The sequence below is a fragment of the Pyrus communis genome, chromosome 6, assembly GCF_041283825.1.
Source record: "Pyrus communis isolate YQ-2024b chromosome 6, ASM4128382v1, whole genome shotgun sequence".
Taxonomy (NCBI): domain Eukaryota; kingdom Viridiplantae; phylum Streptophyta; class Magnoliopsida; order Rosales; family Rosaceae; genus Pyrus; species Pyrus communis.
Window position 1 is genome coordinate 19,042,424 of NC_142570.1, and position 19,484 is coordinate 19,061,907.

A 19,484-nucleotide genomic window follows, 5' to 3' on the forward strand; every position below is an offset into this window, starting at 1 on the left:
GGAATTAGTGTAGATCTGAATGATCATTTCGCGCTTGGCAGAGATAAAGCTTATCGATTGGGTATCATGTCAGCAATGGATAAAGCTTCGTATATGCACGCTAACTATTTAACCTTTCACAAAAATGTGTGGTTGTATAAGTTTAGTGCGGCTTACTGCTCGAATGGCAAGTCATATGCAGTATTCTAGAAACCATAGGCTACCTTAGTGCACTTGGTATCAGCTTTAAGGTTCCAGAGCAGTCATCCATAAGGCGTATTATGTAATATGCCTCTTTCGTCTCTAAGGCCCAGTTCTCTTCGGATTAGGCCAAAGAAAAAAAAATCTTTCAATTAGCTAAGCCTTGAAAAATACCATTGTGGCTACTTTTAGGAATCCCGATGCAAGCCATCGTGCACCCACATGGGTTTACTTTCACGTCTGGATATTCAAAGTGTATAGTTTATCCTGTCGCATCGAATAATAGACCCATGAGGGTGTCGAGGGATTAGTTTACCTTCTCGTAGCAGAGAGCAAGGTTGGTCCCCAAAGGGTGCAATTCCTGCGATAGTTCCCAGAAATGGCGCAATCTTTAATGAGAAGCATGAGTGATCAGTTGTTATAGGTATATAGTCGAGCCGAGCTTGTGAATGACTTCTTCGATCTTCAAAGAAATGTATCAACTTTGCTGGAAGGTAAAAAGTGCATAACAATTGGATAGTCCTTGGCTTACGAGGTAGTACTCGTCGAGTTGCTTGAGCCTTCAGGCTTTGATGTAGTGGGAGGTCACACATGGTACTTCTTCAGATTGTAGGCGTTCCATTGTTTTTCAATCTCTTTGTCGTTCATGGTGTTGAAGGTGTAGTTACCCTTATCGCTTACTCTGCTGATTTTGTACGGACCTTCCCAGATGAGATCCATATTTTTAGAGCCTTATCTGCAAGTAATGATGAAGGCTTTTCTTAGGACTAGATCTTTAGGCTGGAACTACTGAATCTTAGCCCATTTGTTGTAGCTAGAAACGAGCTGCTACTGGTAGGCTACGATGCGGGTGATGACCTTCTTGCATTCCTCCTCTGCCAGATCTAAGTTTATGGCTATCTCTTTTCTATTATGCTCGATGCTTGGCAGTAGAGTGCTAATACTTGGCACAATGACATTAGGAGGAATAATGGCTTCTGAACCAAATGCCAATGAGAAAGAAGTATCACCGGTTGCTCATCGTTTGGTTGTGCAATATGCCCATAGTCATCCGGGAAGTTTGTTTGGCCATTTTCCCTTCTTGTTGGAAAAGGATTTCTTGAGGCAATAGAGAATCGTCTTGTTAGATGCTTCGGCTTGCCCATTGTCTTAAGGATACCTCGGTGTGGACATGTGCTGCTTAACGCCATATTTTTTGGAAGAACATCGCTAAATCTTTGCCTACGAATTGCAGGCCGTTGTCTATGACGAAGGATTGAGGATGCTAAATCGGTAGATGATGTTCCTTCATATAAAGTGCTATATGTCCGATTGAGTTGCGGTTGTCATAGGTTCTGCTTCTACCCATTTAGTGAAGTAGTCAGTTGCCACGATCATCATGCATCTGTCCCCAGGAACGAGCGACATTGGCCCTACCAAGTCTATTGCCCACTGCATGACCAGCCAAAGACTCATCTGCGGGTGTAGTTTGCTAGCAAGCAGTGCTGGTACTAGCTTGTAGTGTTGGCAGCAGTTGCACTTTTGTATTAACTTATTAGCGTCTTGATGCATAGTTAGCCAGTAATAACCTGCGTTAAGAGCTTTTCGTGCTAAGGATAAGCCTCCAGAGTGATTTCCACAAACGTCTTTGTGGATTGAACTTAGAACCTTTATGTTGTCGGGATACGCCAGGCAGAGGAGATGTGGTATAGTATAGGATCTTCAGACGAGAATACTGTTCCACATGTAGTAGCGTGCTACATTGTTTGAAGCTTTCTAAACTCCAATTTTTCCATTAGGAGTGTGCATTGACCAGGTAGTTTCTAATGGAATCTTGCCAATTTGGAGTTGTACTAACCTGTGACACCTCAGCTGCTAGCTCCATCTCTATGCTTGGCTTGTCCAGATACTCCATCGGAATAGAGCGTTTGAGTTTATGGTTGAGGGCGGAGCCTAGGCCGGCTAGCGCGTCCGCGTGGGCGTGTTCTGCCTACGGAACTTGAGTGAGGGTGTAAGTCTGAAACACCTCAAGCTGCTTTCGTACCTTCTATATGTATTGCACCATTTTCATATGTTTTGTTGTGTACTCCCCGGTAGTCTGGCTAGTGATTAGCTGAGAATCGAAATGAATTGCAAGTTTTTACATCGCCAAGTCTTTTGCCATTTAGAGGCCTACTAGTAAGGCTTCGTACTCTACTTCGTTGTTAGATGCTTTGAAGCCTAGAATGATCGCCTATTCAACCATCGAACCTTTTAAGGTGACAAGGACCACGCCTACTCCAAAGCCCTTGTAGTTAGATGCACCGTAGAGGTGTAAATGCTAGAAGTCTTCATCGGGTGATGCAAATGTGGCTTAAGTGTGCTCGGTTACCTCCAAGGCATCGTTAGGCCGTGCTATTTCATCGTCTAAGCTAGGTGTGAATTCTGATATGAAGTTCGCCAAGGTTTGATCCTTTATCACCATGTGGGGTCAGTATACTAAGTCGTATTAGCCAGGTTCCAATGCCCATTTCATTACTCGTTAAGAAGCGTCTGGACAATGTAGGATTGAACGTAGAGGATATTGAGTCATGATGATGACTATATGAGCTTGAAAATATAGTTTAAGCTTCCGAGCCGCGATAACTAGCACCAAAATTAATTTCTCGATCTTCGGATATCTGGTTTTTGCATCGAGAAGAGCTTTAGAAGTGTAAAATACCAGCAGTTAGGCCCCCAGCTCTTCTCGTATGAAGGCAGAACTCACTGCTACTTTTGAAACTGTTAAGTAGATGTATAAGTCTCCGCTGCTTTCGACATGGATAGTAAATAAGGTGATGTGAGATACTTTTTCAGGTCTTGGAAAGCTCATTCGCACTCATCATCTCATTCGTCTGGTTAGACCTTGAATCTTTTTCAGAGTAGTGGGGGACTTCATATTCAAGATCACTCGGATTTACCTTGAATGTGCATTTGACGGGGTTGGGCTTCGTTGCCTTCACCAAGTTGTTGATGTGGTCTAACCACTGCTTTAGGTCGAGAAATATATACTCAGCGTCTCTTGACTCGTCTTCGGTTAAGGTAGAGTTGTCTTTCTACACTTCAGTAGCCTCTATAGGGGTAAATGACTTATTCTTTGACTCTTTCAGTACTTGCACAGTGTATCGTTGAGGTGTGGCATAGTTTGACTTGATCATTTTGACTCCTTCTCTTGGGATACGGAATTAGATTTTTTGATACTCGATAGAGGTTACAGCGCTCAGTTTCACTAGCCAGTGCCAACCTAGAATCTCATCATAATGTTATTTTGCTGATGGCAGTCGAAGTGTAACCATTGAATTTGGTGCGTACCTCATCTCGGCGTATGATTGTGTTTTCCAGGCCCATTTGCTGAATGACTGAAAGTTGAAGTAGGTTGACTGCGCTGTCATTGTCCACGATCATTCTGTCAACTATGACATAGGCCAGTTGGACAAATATGACCAGTTCATCGTTGTGTGGGAAGTCTACACCTTTGACATCTTACTCGATGAAGTCGACTGTAGGTCCAAGGTTGATGTCAGCTGCCTAGACCTGTGAGACCGATATAGCATGATGGATGTTCCTCTTCTTGTATTTGTTGGTGACCTCTAAGTGCTTGAATTCTGCGAAGATTCTGCTTATTTGAAAGATGGTTCTTCGTTTACGTTTGCGTTCCCTTTAGGCTGCGTAGCTGGTTTGTCTAGATATCTGCCGCATTTACCCTCCCTTACTTGTTTCTCTAAGTAATCCTTCCAGGTATAAAAGTTGTCGGTCCTGTGACCGGGACCTCGGTAGAACGAGCAATATTTGGTGTGATCCAACTTGAAGGTGTCTTCCTTTGATTGCTTCGGTAGCTTGAACCATGGTTTGCTTTTGGTGTCACGAAGGATTTAGTGGATTATGATCGAGAACTAAGAATAGTTCTTCGGTGTCGGGCCTCCTTTAGTTAGGGATCAGTCTTTACGCTTGGCCTCCTGCTTGCTTTTGTTGTTGTACTACTTCTCGTCCTCCTTTTTTTGGAGCTACTGTCAATTTTTTTTCAGGGCTACTGTTTGATCATCGAGCCTCATCCTAAAGTGCATGCTTCTCTACTGGAGCGATTAAGTCTGCTAAAGTTAAATCTTCTTTCATGATCAATTCTTCGAATAGTGGGTGGTCTATTGTGAGTCTTTTTTGGAAGACTACATTAACTATCGAGTCGTTACAACCGATTATCTTTGCCTTCTCTGTTTGAACCTTTTCACATAGTTGTAGAACGACTCATTTGGGGTCTTATTGATGTTAAACAAGTGGTCGGACTTTTTCCTGATTGGGCGATAGGATGAATACTTTTTGGTGAAAACCAAAGAAAGCTTATTGAAACTCCTGATTGATTGTGGCAACAGGGTGTGGAACTAATCTTGTGCTTCACATTGTAGAGTGGTGGTGAATATCTTGCGCATGAGAGTGTCGTTGTTCCGATAGAGGATCCTTGCGCTTCGGTAGTGCTTTAGGTGCCTATCAGGGTATCCATCTCATTTGAAAGATGTGAAATATGGCATGCTGAACTTGCATAGACGCTCTGCCTGCTCAATCTCGTCCGTGAAGGGTGACCTGCTTATGTTGTCATGTCTCGTTGGAGCACATCGTTAGTGACTTCGTTGCATTGGAAATCATGCAATCGCTCGGTCATAAACCTTTCTACTTCTTCCTGGATTTACCTTTACTAGGGTAGTGGAGCTCTCGGCTGCCCCCAGTCATGATCTACTGGTCTAGGTTGTTCTTCTATGTGTTCGGTTCATCTATGTTATGGCTGCGGTGCATATGGTACATTCCTAGCAAACGAGTGAATTACAAGTAGGTTGTTGGTTGAACTTGAGCTGGATTGAGTGATTTTTTCTCTCTATCCGTCGTTCTACCTACTCCAATATGAGGTGGAAAATGTTCCTTGCAGGCCTAGCCGCAAATCAACACTTCGCCTGAAAGGTTGTTCATGTTGATTATCGGAGTGTGGCCCCAACCATGAATGTATGCTCATCCATTGGCCTAAACAAGAACGCTAAGAATAACGTATATGCTATCTCGAGGGCCTAGTCGGGAGTGTACATTGCCAGAACGCTCGGTTCGTAGTTGGTCAAGTGGTTGCTTACCGGGACGCTGCTGGAGAGGCTCGTCGTCTGCCTTTATCCTACTTTGGGACACCTCATTTGAGGCACGCTGCATCTCGGTACGCTGCAATAGCTGATTCACCAAAGTCATTTGTTGCGCGAGGGCGCTTGTCAATTTTATGACTAGTCGGGACAAGTGTTGTTCACCATTTGGGTTGGAAGAGCTTGGAAGTGTAATGGACTCTAGGCGTGAGATTTGAGTTGGGATATGTTAAATCTACGGAGAAATGGGGTGAAAATACCCTTGGTTCAATCGTTGGTCCAGAAATTTGAAGCTGGGACGGTTGAACCGATCTTGGACTGGTCGGGATCACCAAATGGACCATGGAAATAAGTTAGAATGTGGGTTGGATAGTAAAAGCGGGTCGGATTGTCTGCATAGGTCGGACCGTAGGTGCGGGTTGGGCCACTGGAACGGGTGGGCGCTGGGCTCCCTTTAGTGTGCCTTGGGGCTGCAGGTCTTAGGCTCGGCTTTGGAGTGCCTTGGGCTCACACTGGCCTTAGGCCCGCAAGTGCTGGGTTGATCCACTTGTTGCAATTGCTTGGGCTTCAGCTGTCATTGCAGCGGCGTGGACCTGTTGGGTGTGGGCTGCTTCGCGCTGGGCTGGTTGCCTTATGGCATGGGCCTAAGTTTGCTGCTGCAAGATGGCCTGCTCACCATGGGTAGTGGGCTCGCTATGGGATGCTATGGTGATGCCTGGTGGGGGTAGTGCTAGTCTTCTTACGTTAAGCCTTGTGGATCGCCGTGGTGGGGCTACGCCTTAATCTCCATCACTTGGTCCAAATCCTTGAATGTAGGAAGTTCTATTTGTTATGGTTTCCGAATTCCTAGTCATTGTATTTTTCTTTTACGTTTATTTAAAGAAGTTTATAAAAAGTTCTAAGAATAAGAATGTACGAAAAATCTACGAATGAACGAGAAATGAGAAACTTTGAATGCGAGAGTCTTCTTCGAGCGTATAAATCCAACTCTCAATGAAAGCACCAATTTGTGAATGCAAATTTTTGCCGTTTTCTCCTTTGACGAAAATGCACCTGCAAAATAATAACACCTAAGATTAAGGACAAAAGCCTCACACATCCATGATGAATAGGGGAAGGGGGCTTTGGCCTAATAATCTCCGATGCCAAAGTTAGAATACTGACAATAATGTGTTTAGGAGTTTGTAAGTAGCAAATGGCTTAGCTTTTTAAAGGGATAATAAGGCTATTTATAGGGGAGTGGCCAGCCCTATTTGGAGAATAGTGGCCAACCATATATGGTGTAATTGGGTGAATAATTGCAAGATATTATGTGAAATAATATCTTGCAATTAACATGGCAATTAATCCTAAATTAAATAGGAAATTTGGGAGTTACCTTTTGGATAAGGATTTGATGAGGAGTGATGAGAGAGATTTGAATAAATACCATTTTGATCACCTTTGACTCTTCATTGATTAAGTCGTTTTTGTCTGTTGCATGTGCGTGGGAATCCCGGTGTGCCTCGAGGGTAATTTTGTCATTTTCATCCAAAAATCCACGTGTCACCTCCATAATTTTCTTGATTATTTTTGGCTTCACAATAGGTCTATCTAAACATCAAATCCATGCCACGCGTTAGCTAGCAACAAAGAAGAAAATGTATGAAAGGATATGAATGTTGTCAAATTAAGCACTCGTCGTAAACTGCTTTCTAACCACCTTCGCACGACTCAGCGCTTGTTGGGTGCCGACCCGGGAAACCAAGCAAGTAGCCCTACGTAGATGTCACTTCTTTTCCACTTGTTAGTTGGATAGTGGAGAAGTAGCCTACAAACCACACCTACGAGTACAACCCATTTACTAGTAAGCAGTGAGAAACTTAAAGACCCAAAAATTTTAGAGCTCATTTGGGGCCTATAAAAATGAGGCAAGTACTACTTACAAATGGTCAGATCCAAGGGGAAATGATTAGATTACCTTTGCCGAAAGCTATTGTAATCCACAACTCATACACACACACACACACACACACAAAACTACTTTAGTAGACGTAGCCTATCTTTTACAGATAAACCACCTAAATATCCTTGTTTCCAAGTCTCCGAGTCGCTTATCGAGCAACTATTGTATGTCTTTAAACTGGATGAGATGTCTTATTACCTGTGGCTCCGCGATTATGCGATGGTCTGCTATCCGCTTACTAGAACTGCTAAACTGGAGAATTGGTAGAGCCTATTTCTAAAGAACCGTTGTGCTACTCTTCTTTCTAGATGGTGTGCTAACCTGATTCCTAGGGCACCCCATGAAATCTAGGCAAGAATGAACGCTTATGCATAGGCTTTGTCCATTACAAACACTTCCATGATGACCTGAGGTGAGTGTAAACTTTGCCCTAGACCTAAGGCGATAAGGCATGTCGGAGTGGGAGCTTAGCTTGGAATGAACACTCATAGATAGATGATCTCCAAGCTCCTGCCTCTGATGCTGACGGAAGAGAATTACGTCGTTTATGACTTCTTTTCTTGGTCTTTTGCGGAACGGTGATTCTTGCTCAAACTTCATATTTGGCAAAACAAGATTAAGATCTCTAACAAGATTAGGATGAGTAAAGAATTAAATGAACATCCTCATCTGTTGACTAAACACCATGATAAGGTCTGCAACCTGCAAGGAAAGAGTTCATAGATGGTATATCCCAAAGTGGTCTGCTCTAGCACGGGTCTGCTAGTAGACACGTGTTGCACTATGGGCAGAGTCGTTAAAGGCTGTACTGATGGGCCGAAGCCTATGGGAGCTAGGGCTACCACAAAATTGATTTAATTAGGACCGTTATGAAAGGTAACACCGCTTAGTAAGAGTCAACCGAACCAGTGGTAGAACATCGGTAGGTAGCTTTTGAACTGGTTGCGGCTGTACGGCTGGAGCCAGCCAAACCAGTTGTTGTCGTTGATTTTGTTGATGTTATTGTGCCACCGTAGCCATAATGGAAGTGCACGATGATGGTACAATGGTGGTTGTTGTAGCAACCGTGGCAACGATTTAGGGCATCGATGAAGTAACAACTATCCCTTCTAATGGTGAAAGTGAATCCAATCTTTGAATAAAGGGTGCAGCGGAGGCCGTGATCGACGAAAACTCCAAATTCACATTTTGGGGCCTTAGATACTCCATGAAAATCCCAGATTGCAAGGATTGACCGTTATTCTTGCTCGCAGTTCTTTCCATATCCGACATGGTTGTTCGATGTGAACAAGAATGAATGAAGAACATCGAGAAAAGATTTTAGAATTTACTTTTGTAATACCCCGTATTTAAAAAAAAAAAAAAAAAAGGTGTATGTATGCGTATTATTTCTATATTACAAAAGTTTTGTATCCCTTTGTAATTCTAGTTTCTTTATTTTGGTTTATTGGACAAATATACCTAATTACTAATAGAATGAGAGGTGGGAATTTTGTTAATAGAGTTAGTTTGATATTTTCTCACAATGGGCCGAGAGTTTGAGGTGGGACTAATTGAGTAGTTTTGTCTTGTTATTTTATCCAAAGGATGAGGTGGAAGTTGGTAATTAATAGAAGCTAATAATTAGGATGAAGAGGTGGAGTCTATAGCATGTGTTGTTAATCTATTAGCATGCATGAGGCAATGATTGTGGTATTTAGAAGTGCTTACTCATCAATCTAAAGGAATCTTAATCATTCGGGCAATATTCTCACTCCAATGCAGCTCTATCAAGCTTACCTTGAGATAAACCTTTACGTGGGCTTTGATGCTTGCATCCATCTTGCATGATATTCATTTGTGCATAATTAACTTGACACTTGTTGCTTTGCCACTTGAACATGATAACTCATATATTTCATGCATTTATACCATCCATTTCTAGTCTTTTTGTGATGTTTTTGAGTTAAACTGGTTGCATTTTACCTTATTTTGTGTACTTTAGGATCAATTTGAAGGCAAAAGAAGTGAAAACATGCCATTTTTGGAGCTGACCCTTATTCAAACGTGGAGAGAAGTTTAGTGGCCTGTTTTGAAGCCCAAATAAAGAATCCAAGATGAATCTAGCTTGTTAGAAGACTAGGAACAGAATAAGAAAAGAATTGGGATATCTAGCCTGATTTGGAGGTGCCAAATAAGGCAAAAGTAAAATAAAGGCTAAGTTGTTGGGATCACTTTGGAATATCTTGCAGCCCCATTTAGCATATAAATACTAGGGTTTCAGATCACTTTTACACAAGCCCCCCTTGGGGTCACCTAGAGCTCTCTCTCTTCTCTTTCTTTAGCCTTTCTTCCAGAAACAAAACCCTATTTCCCTTCACCATCTGTTGCCATCGAAGAAACCACGCTATTCTTGGAGAAGTTTAACATCAGAATTGCTTCAAGGGGGTTTCTTCTATGAACTTTAATTTCACTCATGTTGTTCTTGATATTTATATTGTAAACATGAAAAATTCCTGAAACAAGAACACGTGTACAAAATATATTTTGTATTAATTAATGATTTTGGGGTTACAATCTCTTTGTAATTTGATCCTCTGATTCGATTTCTGTAAGATGTTGATTTGTGGATGTGCGATTGATCCAACGGCCGTCGAGGCTTGATCTTGGATGAACGGTTTGAAGTTTCTTCAAGGGCCGTTGGGGCTTGATCTTGAAGGTTGAAGCAAGTTTCTTCAAGGGGCCTTCAGGGCTTAATCTTTAAAGGTTGATGAACGGGTATTCAAGGGGGCTTTTGGGCTTGATCTTGAATAATGGTTGTGCGGATTTCTTTAAAGGGTTTTTGGGCTTGATCTTGAAGGTTGATGGATGAGTGGATCTTCAAGGGCTTTTGGGCTTAATCTTGAAGAACGATTGGATGTGTGGATTTGTTAAGGTTGTTGATCCAAAGGGCCGTTGGGGCTTGATCTTAGGGTGAACAGATAATGAACGATGAACACTTTCTTTAAGGGCCGTCGGGGCTTGATCTTGAGTTGGTGGAAGCTCTTCAATAGGTCTTCAGGGCTTGATCTTTAAAGGTTGATGAACGGGTCTTCAAGGGGGCTTTTGGGCTTGATCTTGAATAATGGTTGGGTGGATTTCTTCAAGGGGCTTTTGGGCTTGATCTTGAAGGCTGATGGATGAGCGGATCTTCAAGGGCTTTTGGGCTTAATCTTGAAGAACGATTGGATGTGTGGATTTGTTAAGGTTGTCGATCCAAAGGGCCGTTGCAGCTTGATCTTAGGATGAACGGATGATGAACGATGAGCACTTTTTTCAAGGGTCGTCGAGGCTTAATCTTGAGTTGGTGGAAGCTCTTCAAGGGGCCTTTAGGGCTTGATCTTTGAAGGTTGATGAATGAGTCTTCAAGAGGGCTTTTGGGCTTGATTTTGAATAATGGTTGTGTGGATTTCTTCAAGGGCTTTTGGGCTTAATCTTCAAGAATGATTGGATGTGTGGATTTGTTGAGGTTGTTGATCAAAAGGGTCGTTGGGGCTTGATCTTAGGATGAACGGATGATGAACGATGAACACTTTCTTCAAGGGCTGTCGGGGCTTGATCTTGAGTTGGTGGAAGTTCTTCAAGGGCCGTTGGGGCTTGATCTTGAAGGAGGATTTGACGAAAAACAAAGAGTGTTTTCTTGATCCTTCAGGATTTGCTTGAGAGCTTTAGAGTTTCAAGGCTTCAAGGTTTTGGTGTGATGTAAATTCTCATTCTTTTTCTCTTGATGGAGAAGCCTATTTATAGGCTTTGAGAGTGAATCACCACCATCCATTTTTTTTGGTGAAGTGAGTGGATGTTGTAGGTGAAATAAATGGAGTTGGTAGGTGAAGTAAGTGTGTGATGTAGGTGAAATAAGTGTGTGAGGTTGGTGAAGTAAGTGGAAGTTGTAGGTGAAATGAGTGTGTGATGTAGGTGAAATAAGTGTGTGAGGTTGGTGAAGTAAATGGAAGTTGTAGGTGAAATGAGTGTGTGATGTAGGTGAAATGAATAAAGGTTGTAATTTTAATACATTGGTCAACATTTATTTCATTGAAATTTCAATGTATACAAATGCCCCTACTTCAAGACGCGTCGTATACATGTGTTTGTCACGTGTAGAAAATGCGTTTTGAAGTCCCTTAATGTAGATGTCGATCTAAGGGCCGTCGAGGCTTGATCTTGAATTGGGCTGGAAATTTCTTCAAGGGCCGTCGGGGCTTGATCTTGAATTCGACTGGAAGATTTTCTGGTTTCCTCCAATCATTGATTTTCCACAAGCTTAATCTTAAACTGGGCTGGAGGGTTTTTTGGTCTCCTCCGGAGGTCTGAACTTACTCCTTTTATCTAGAGTTGAATTTGATTCAAGGGTGGTGAACATTTGATTTTGAATCGGACTTGTGATTTCTTCAAGGGCCATCGAGGTTTGATCTTGAATGAAAATAGAACCACGAGCGGTTTCAGGATTTAGACACATGGCAGACAAGCACGAGGTAGAGGTGATGGCCTGTTTCTTTGTTCAATCTTTCCAATTCATATTGAAGAGGGTTAGGGGATGAATCAGCACGTGCAGTTGTTGCGTTTGCTGACGATCCACAATATTGATGTTTCATTGTCACTCGTCTTATCTGTTCTCCAGGCAGATGTGGTATCTTCCCTAGAAGTGTATCAACCGTTAAAGACGACTACTCGAGAGCAACGCTAGGTAAGCAATCAAGGAATAGGTTCCAGGCAGTCGGTTCCAGATCGGAAGGCTGATTCCGAGTACTGGCTGATTGCTTTCTTTCTCCTTGCCCTGCAGGTAAGAACAAGGACAAAGGAAAGGGCATGGAGAAAGCATGATATGAGATACTCTTGCTTTTGAAGAAGTACTGGCGATTCGATGACGTTGCGCGGTGAGGCTTTGTTCTTTGGCGACGATGCCAGCGGAAGGTTATTGAAGCTTCTCGAGCTCTTTGATTAGAACAACGATGTCGAGCTTGGATTTGACTTAAACTCCTCCATCTGGATTATGCGGTTCTGCAGGGGAGGGTGTCGTGCTACGATGATTTGTTCCAATTTCTTGTACTGCATTCTTCTTTGCTTGTTTCTTTTTGCATAGCCAAGGTGGTGCGTAACCCTTTGCCTTTAAATGGTCTTTCAGAGCATCACTTCTCAGTGATTCATCCATGCTTGGCAGCTTTAGTGTAAAGAGCCGACATCATGTCACCTGTCCTGAAGTATTCGCTGAGGGAATTCGAGACTCACCAACAGCTAAAGACGAGCACTCGAGAGCAACGCTAGGTAAGCAACCAGGCAAAGGTTCTGGGCAATCATTTCCAGATCGAAAGTTTGATTTCGGGTTCTGACTGATTGTTTTCTTTCTCCTTGTCTTGCAAGCAAGAGCAAGGGCAAAGGAAAAGACAGGGAAAAAACATGATATGAGATACATTTGCTTTCGCCCTTGATAATATGAGATACTTTTTCTTTCGAAGAAGTAGCGGATGAATCAGCACATATATTTGTTGCGTTTGTCTCCACATGCTTCAATCTACCGTTTCCTCCTGCCTCATCCGTTCTTTAGGCATCTAGTATCTTCTTTGGGGGTACATCAACAGTTGAAGATGAGTACTTGAGAGCAGTGCTGGGTAAGCAATCAGGGAAGGGGTTCCAGGCAGTCGGTTCTAGACAGGAAGCTTGATTTCAAGTGCCGACTGATCGCTTTTTTTTCTCTTTGTCTTGCAGGGAAGAACAAGAACAAAGGAAAGAACGTGGAAAAGGCATGCTATGAGATACTCTTTCTTTCGACCCTAATGATATGAGATACGTTTACTTTTGAAGACTTGGTTGAAGAGGTGTTTTCAGGGAAGAAGAAAACTGAGTATATTGAGAGGTTTAGTTGCAGCTGCATTCTTGGCAAGGAAGAAGAGTCAGGCGTTTGGATGTATGCCTTGCCATGAATGTTGACATATATAGGGATTTTAATCACAGGTAGTGGTGCGGGTGCGGCTTTGTCACCCACGCCTGTCGACAAAAGTGTGGTAGTTGGAATAGTGAACTCCACGTGTTTTCAACTTTGTCAGAGATCTTTGACAAAGTTGCACGCGTTATTTGAAAAGTGTTGACGAACTTTACGCAGGAAAATTCGGCTTTTAAAATTCGAAGAGTGGTGTCTCTTCGATTTTTTTTTGAATTGGTGGATGTGTTGCCTCTCATTTTATAGAGGTATCGATCACATCTAACATGCACACTTTGAAGATTGCCCGTTCGTGAAAATCAATCTCCGGTGTATTTTTTTTTTTTTTGAGATTTCACTCCATCCAACCCTTTTCTTTTAACATCTTTGAAAATGGCTAACCCATCTAACATTTGCTTAGATTTGAGTCTCAGCAGTGATACAGGTGCGCCGCGTCAGGGTAATATATGGTGCCCGTCTTTCTTATCTTCTAATGGGCCTCTTACAGGTGAAGACTCCGTGATGAGGGATGCAACAACGGCTACGGTAGTAGCTACGAATCTCCTCACTCCTAGAGATAATAAGCTGCTTTCAAGATGGTCCGATGAGTTGGTTGTTCAAGAGTCCCTAGCTCTCAGTGTTCAGTGTGCGGGCTCTGTGTCCAACATGGGCCAACGCCTACTTGCTCGAACCTGTCAAGTTGAATCATTGACGGGCGAGGTGGAAAATCTTAGACAAGAGATTAGACAGCTTAAGCGCGAGAATAGAGATTTGCACATGCTTGCAAATAATTATTCGACGAGCATGAAGAGGAAGCTTGATTAGCTGCAAGAATCTGAAGGTCGGATTCAAAGTGACCATCAGAGGTTTGTGGCTTTCTTCCAGAGGCACATTTTGCCTTCGTCATCTAGTGTTCAACCAAGTATTGAGGCTTCGAATAATCTATCTTCAATGCCTTTCGCTCCTGGGGTTTCGCTAAGTAGTGGGGCTTCACGTGAGCAACCTTTATGAAGGCTTTTTTTTTTTTTTTCCCCTTTCTTTCTCTCTTTCTTTCTTTCTTTTTTTCTTTTTTGCACAGTCACCTTATTACATTCTTCATTGCATGCGGATTGCTGTTTGCATAGTCACCGCACCATTATTTGCATAGTCACTGCACTTCATTTACTTCTCAGGGTTTCTCAATGGGATTCCTCACCTGCATCATTTTCTGCATGCGGACTCACACAGTCACCGCATCATTACCTGCACAGTTGCCGTACTCTATCTGCTTCTCTGGGTTCTTGTAGACACACACACATATATATATATATATATATATATATGGGATCGCACCATCACTACGCAACCATTGCACAGCCGCTGCAATATTTGTTGTCTTGTGGTGGAGGAAGAAGAGAAGGCATCACTTAAATCAGGCAGCCCTTTATTGAAGTCAAAGCAACCCAGCAGCTGGTGTCTTTTTAATGCTATTTTCTCGAAGAAGTTGAGTCCAAATGTTAGAGCTTACCAGCTTGCAGCAATAGACTTGTCACTAACCTAAGTCCGGTCTTCTTAGCAAGCTGCTTCGGGAGATTATCAAGCCACAGAGACTTCTTTAGCTTCCGTCCAGGTGCGTTTAGATACGTTGATACGAGAGCAAGAATAGCTGGGCATTGAAGCATCACGACTTGAAAGTTTTCTCGGGGAGCAGGGAGCTACACTTTCTCAATGCCAAGAGGAGATTTCACGCCTAGAACAAGAGAAAGGCATGGCTATGGAATTGCCCATCTTGTCTCCCACCGAGGTAGAGACTTTGAAGACTTTGGAAAGCTTGTTTGAAGATCGCCTCCGTAGTTTTAGGGACATAGTTTTCAAGTAATGTCTTCTGCTTTTTTTTTGTAATCAGGCTCTGGGGCCGACTTTTTTCCTTTAAAGAAATGAAGTGTTTGCATTCTTAAATTTGCTCTTTATTCTTCAAAATGTTTGTGTTTTTGTTGATGATGTGACTGTACTTGAAGTTTTGAAGTTTCAAGTTGCCTACGTACCCTTGGTTGAGGAAGAATCAAGTCATGACGTAGTTCAAATGAGTGATGGTTTTTTATTTATTTATTTATTTAAATGATTTTAATAGTGATTTTGATGATTATTTTGCCGTACACAGTTTATGCTCTTTCGGGCCAAGAGCGTTTGGTTGTCGCCTTTTAGGCTCGTGCAAACAATGAGCTTTTTGAATTTGTCAAACAATCTTAGAGAGGCATTCCTTGCAATCTTCATAGCAAGGAGTCTTGACCGAGTGATTGAAGAAGTCGTTGGGGAAGAAATCGCGCATCGTGATGGCAACAGACGATCTTCATGTCATAATTTCATCATCCTCAACACTTTCATGTAGGTTTGAAGGTTGACGGTAGCTGTTTTGCCCCTTTTCCGATTGGTGAACTTGTGGAGGAGGCGTATGTTTCTTGTGCATTTTCTTTGGAGTGACATAAGTCCATTCTTCAACTTCACTTGACTTGACTGACATGGTTTTGGAGCATGCCCCTAGCGGTTAAGGTGAAGATTTTGAGTCGAAAGAGCCAGAAGTGACGATGGTATAGTTTGACTTCACCACATCATTAAGATCTAGCTTGATGATCCCTTTCTGAGCCAACTTCATGATGAGATCTTTTATCACGAAGCACTTTTCCGTCAGATGACTGATGAAGCGGTGGAATTTACAATACCTTGGACTGTCAGTACGATTCATCTCTTTCGGCCATTTGCACTCAGGTAGGTCGATCACCTTTTTGTTAAGCAAGTTTTTCAACATGGCAACCACATCAGAGTCGAGGAATGGATAAGTCTTCTCCTCAAGCTCCTTCAAAGTGCGTCTACGCATCTCTTGATCACGAAAAGCTTCGGTTTGAATCGTCTTGCCTCGTGTATGGATTTTGACTGGAGTTGTGTTGACTGTCATTGCTTCCTTGGTGGGTTTCCACGCAACCTTATCCACCTTTGGCCCCAAAACTTTGTCATTCTTGTAGTCGGCGATCCGTTCTTTCTTCCCATGACGGGCGATGCTTAACTCCATATCATGGGCGCGGGTGGCTAACTCCTCAAAGGTTCATGGTTTGATGCCTTGAAGAATGTAGTGTAGTCCCCACTGTATGTCTTGAACGCACATCTCAATGGCAGAGGTTTCAGAAAGCCGATCTTTGCAATCCAGGCTTAATGAACGCCATCTATTGATGTAGTCGACGACAGGTTCATCATTCCACTGTTTCGTAACAGTCAGTTCCAGCATGCTCACAGTGCGACGAGTGCTGTAGAAGCGGTTGAGAAATTCCCTTTCTAGTTGATCCCAACTGTTCATAGACTCGGGTTTGAGGTCGACGTACCAATCAAAGGCGTTACCTTTCAAAAAGTGCACGAATTGTTTGACGAGGTAGTCTCCCTTCGGTCCAGCATTGTTGCAAGTTTTAATGAAATGGGCGACATGTTGCTTTAGGTTGTTTTTTTCCATCGAACTGCATGAATTTTGGGGGCTGATAACCCCTTGGCATCTTCAAAGCATCAATCTTCTTGGAGTAAGGCTTTGAGTACAGTACGGAGTTATGTGAGCTTCCTTCGTATTGTGTCTTGATGGTGCTTGCGATCATCTCTTATAGCTGTTGGATAGAGAGAGATCCTATGAACGCCATTGCTTGGTCTAGCTTCAACTTCTCTTCGACTTTCTCCGCTGGAGGCTCCTCTTCTTCGTCGACTTCTTTCTTTAATGGACCAACATTTGGGTCGACTTTCACATCGAGCCGCACATCTAGTTGGTTGATGAGTGAGGCGATCTGCAAATTCTTCTCTTCCACAGTCCATGTGAGCTTTGCAATTGCTTTATTCATTTGAGCCAGTTGTTCTTCAACAGAGGTGACGCCGATGGTCATGAATTGTGCAACCAATAGACACGACTTTCCTTCAGACATCCAGGGTGTTGATGAAGAACCTCATTGGCCATTTTGGGATGTCATCTTGTGCGCCTCAGCAGCATGCTTCGGTGCCTCCAGCAAGGTCAGGTTGATGACCGACTCACGCCTTTGATGCTCCTCTTGCTTGCTTAACGGTATCTACTTTGCAGGGGCATGTTGAGGAGTGGTTGTGGCACCAATGGATGCTTCATTCATGGCGGAAGTGCTCATGCTTCTTCCCTTGGTGGTTGCAAGAATGGCTTGTCCCTTGCTTGATGCCATTGATTTTAGAGGTGTGCTTTGGTTTTCTTGAACAGAGAAAGAGATGAGAGGTAGAGATAGTCCCACCGGGCGTGCCAAATTTGTAAACACGAAAAATTTCTTAAACAAGAACACGTGTACAAAATATATTTTGTATTAATTAATGATTTTGGGGTTACAATCTTTTTGTAATTTGATCCTCTGATTCGATCTCTGTAAAGTGTTGATTTGTGGATGTGCGATTGATCCCAGGGCCGTCGAGGCTTGATCTTGGATGAACGGTTTGAAGTTTCTTCAAGAGCCGTTGGGGCTTGATCTTGAAGGTTGAGGGAAGTTTCTTCAATGGGCCTTTAGGGCTTGATCTTTAAAGGTTGATGAACGGGTCTTCAAGGGGGCTTTTGGGCTTGATCTTGAATAATGGTTGTGCGGATTTCTTCAAAGGGCTTTTGGGCTTGATCTTGAAGGTTGATGGATGAGCGGATCTTCAAGGGCTTTTGGGCTTAATCTTGAAGAACGATTGGATGTGTGGATTTGTTAAGGTTGTTGATCCAAATGGTTGTTGGGGCTTGATCTTAGGATGAACGGATGATGAACAATGAACACTTTCTTCAAGGGTCGTCGGGGCTTGATCTTGAGTTGGTGGAAGCTTTTCAAGGGGTCTTCAGGGCTTGATCTTTGAAGGTTGATGAACGGGTCTTCAAAGGGGCTTTTGGGCTTGATCTTGAATAATGGTTGTGGATTTCTTCAAGGGGCTTTTGTGCTTGATCTTGAAGGTTGATGGATGAGCGGATCTTCAAGGGCTTTTGGGCTTAATCTTGAAGAACGATTGGATGTGTGGATTTGTTAAGGTTGTCGATCCAAAGGGCCGTTGTGGCTTGATCTTAGGATGAACGATGAACACTTTCTTCAAAAGCCGAAGGGGCTTGATCTTGAGTTGGTGGAAGTTCTTCAATGGGCCTTCAGGGCTTGATCTTTGAAGGTTGATGAACGGGTCTTCAAGAGGGCTTTTGGGCTTGATCTTGAATAATAGTTGTGTGAATTTCTTCAAGGGCTTTTAGGCTTAATCTTGAAGAACGATTGGATGTGTGGATTTGTTAAAGTTATTGATCCAAAGGGCCGTTAGGGCTTGATCTTAGGATGAACGGATGATGAACGATGAACACTTTCTTCAAGGGCCGTCAGGGCTTGATCTTGAGTTGGTGGAAGATCTTCAAGGGCCGTTGGGGCTTGATCTTGAAGGAGGATTTGACGAAGAACGAAGAGTGTTTTCTTGATCCTTCGGGATTTGCTTGAGAGCTTTAGAGTTTCAAGGCTTCAAGGTTTTGGTGTGATTTAAATTCCCCTTCTTTTTCTCTTGATGGAGAAGCCTATTTATAGGCTTTGAGAGTGAATCACCACCATCCATTTTTTTTGGTGAAGTGAGTGGATGTTGTAGGTGAAATAAATGGAGTTGGTAGGTGAAGTAAGTGTGTGATGTAGGTGAAATAAGTGTCTGAGGTTGGTGAAGTAAGTGGAAGTTGTAGGTGAAATGAGTGTGTGATGTAGGTGAAATATGTGTGTGAGGTTGGTGAAGTAAATGGAAGTTGTAGGTGAAATGAGTGTGTGATGTAGGTGAAATGAATAAAGGTTGTAATTTTAATACATTGGTCAACATTTATTTCATTGAAATTTCAATGTCTACATATATATTTTGTAATCATGTTATGTAATTAAGTTCATAGCTGGGGAATTCAATGTAGCCTTGCAAACCTTCTCAATGTTATTAAGATAAATTATTCAAATTACCAATCTGTGTTCTTGTTTCATTCACTGATTTTATAGTATAATTTGTTTGTTAATCTTAATGTTTGATCACCATTAGGACTGCTTATGAATTATTTGATCAAGGTTATAGTACACATCATGCTTAATCTTGGTGGACATGTGACTGAATGAAAAAACTGCTATGCATGCATCCTGCGAAGTGATTTCTTTGGTTCTTTGAAGTTTTCTTGTTCTTAATGGATTCCTACTTGCTAATCTAAGTTGAACATCACAACTAGGTTGCATATTAGGAGTACTTGATCACAACCACACATCAAATGGATGATCATAAATAAGTAAAACGAACCCTAGTTGCAGATTGGAGAGTTGAATGCGTTTTG

General features: G+C 42.5%; 1 pseudogene; it reads right to left on the reverse strand.

The window, feature by feature from the left end:
• Positions 1–15,380: 15,380 nt before the first annotated feature.
• LOC148696396 (uncharacterized) lies at positions 15,381–16,304 on the reverse strand (annotated as a pseudogene).
• Positions 16,305–19,484: the final 3,180 nt, after the last annotated feature.